Consider the following 2,611-nt stretch of genomic DNA (forward strand, 5'->3'; position numbering starts at 1 on the left):
ATCCCTAGGGTAACTTGTTCCGTTGATCAAAAATTATTGGATCAATAAGTGATGTTATATTTTGACTTGTGGGTCTAAATTTTAATCACTCGGGAGTTTTTTTATATTCCGAGGTCACCCCAACCTAAATTGCTAACCCACAATAATGGTGTAATGTTATGCCTTGTAGGTATTTAGTATCCATAAGTTTGGGTTAGTTAATTAAAGCTCCATAGGGTCTTCTCGTCTTATTGTGGCATTCCCGCCTCTTCACGGGAAGGTCAATTTCACTGATTGGGAATAAGAGACAGTTAAACCCTCGTGTGGCCATTCATACAAGTCCTTATTTAGAGAACAAATGATTATGCTACCTTTGCACGGTCAGGATACCGCGGCCGTTAAACAAGTGTCACTGGGCAGGCAGTGCCTCCAATACTAGAAATGCTGGAGGTGATGTTTTTGGTAAACAGGCGGGGTTTGTGTTTGCCGAGTTCCTTTTACTCCTTTTAATCTTTCCTTAAATGCATGCCTGTGTTGGGTTAACAATAGGGTAGATAAGTATTTCATTTTTGGGTTGATATTATCAGATTGTTAACTATCAGTGGTCTATCCGTTTCTGATATAAGCTTATGCGGGGAGAAAATAGTTCTTGTTACTCATACTAGCATTGTTGCTTCTATATTTAAATAGAATGGCCCAGGAGGTATAATTAGGAGTTGATGTAATATGATTGGGATTAAGTTATATTGTTTGTTGAGCTGGAACGCTTTCTCAATTGGTGGCTGCTTTTAAGCCAACTATGGTGATGTTAGTATATACTCTCTAATAAAGGTTGTATCCTGATTCTAAGAAGCTGTACCTTCTTAGACTATATTTTAAATTTACATTAAAATTTTGTTTTTTTTTAGGTAAATTTAAAGTTGAACTAAAATTCTGTTTGTGGGCAACCAGCTATCACCAGGCTCGTTAGGCTTTTCACCTCTACCCACAAATCTTCTCACTATTTTGCTACATAGATGAGTTGATCCTTTTAGATTGTTTATGGGTAGCTCGTCTGGTTTCGGGGAGCTTAGCTTAAGTTCTCTTTGTTAAGTCGTTTCTGGCTAGTTCATTATGCAAAAGGTAAAAGGGGTAATCTTTGCTGTTTAATACTGTTAAGATGTCTTTCATCATTCCCTTACGGTACTATCTCTATCGCTCCAATTAAAATTTCTATCTCCTATACTTTTATTATTTAACTAAATGTTTTACTTTATATGTCTGTGATACTTAAGTTTGGGGTTAGTTGGGCTAGCTTTTGTTCAAAGTGGTCATAAGTAATGAAATCTTCTGGGTGTAGGCCAGACGCTTTAGTTAAGCTACACTTTGATTAATCCAAGCACACCTTCCGGTATGCTTACCTTGTTACGACTTGTCTCCTCTTGTGTCTTAGTTAAGTTAATATGGTTATGGTTGTGTCTTATTACTTGAGGAGGGTGACGGGCGGTGTGTGCGTGCTTCATGGCCCTATTCAATTAAGCTCTCTATTCTTAATTTACTACTAAATCCTCCTTCAGTTTTTAATTTCATAAAAACGTTCGTGGAATGTTCTTGGGTAGAAAATGTAGCCCATTTCTTCCCACCCCATAAGTTACACCTTGACCTAACTTTTTTATGTAAAATGATTGTGCTTACTATTCTACCTTTTGAGGGTTTGCTGAAGATGGCGGTATATAGACTGAATTAGCAAAGGGTGGTGAGGTTTATCGGGGTTTATCGATTATAGAACAGGCTCCTCTAGAGGGATATAAAGCACCGCCAAGTCCTTTGAGTTTTAAGCTATTGCTAGTAGTCCTCTGGCGAATTATTTTGTTGTAAAATTATCTATGTTTAGGGCTAAGCATAGTGGGGTATCTAATCCCAGTTTGGGTCTTAGCTATCGTGTAGTCAGATTATTATAAAGTCACTTTCGTGGTCTATTTTATGGTAACTGTAGCTTTTTACGGCTTAGTTAAGTTTTAACTTTAGTGCAAAGGTATCTTAAACACGCTTTACGCCGTGGGCCTATTAGTTTGGGTTAATCGTATGACCGCGGTGGCTGGCACGAAATTTACCAACCCTTTTTAGTATGGCTTAGTCAAACTTTCGTTTATGGCTTAATTTTTATCACTGCTGTATCCCGTGGGGGTGTGGCTTAGCAAGGTGTTATGAGCTACTTAAGAGTGTGCTTGATACCTGCTCCTTTAGATCACTGCTGATTTTAAGGGCATTCTCACTGGGGCGTGGAGACTTGCATGTGTAAGTCTACTAAGAACTAATAGGAAGGCTAGGACCAAACCTTTGTGTTTATGGAGTCGTGCGACTCATCTTGGCATTTTCAGTGCCTTGCTTTATTAATTAAGCTACATTAACTTATACTGAAATTGTAGTGTGTATAATAAATAAAATACATAGTAAATATGAGAGGAAAAAAAAAGGGGATGCTATCTATAGATAGACCACGAGATCGAATGCGTGTAAGACTGTTGTGTTAAGTTAACTAGAGTAGCAATACATTTGTATACAATTTAAATAAAGCTTGTGAGTATTGTATGCACTTAGTCCTGTTTTTGGGGTTTGGCAGGACATAAATAAGTGTATAATAGATGACATG

At 37.6% G+C, this 2,611-nt stretch overlaps 1 pseudogene; it reads right to left on the bottom strand.

Annotated features, from left to right (window-relative positions):
- Window positions 1-1,346: 1,346 nt before the first annotated feature.
- Window positions 1,347-2,301, bottom strand: LOC144310017 (18S ribosomal RNA; annotated as a pseudogene).
- Window positions 2,302-2,611: the final 310 nt, after the last annotated feature.

This window comes from Canis aureus, unplaced genomic scaffold (genome assembly GCF_053574225.1).
Source record: "Canis aureus isolate CA01 unplaced genomic scaffold, VMU_Caureus_v.1.0 ptg000341l_RagTag, whole genome shotgun sequence".
In the NCBI taxonomy this organism is placed as follows: domain Eukaryota; kingdom Metazoa; phylum Chordata; class Mammalia; order Carnivora; family Canidae; genus Canis; species Canis aureus.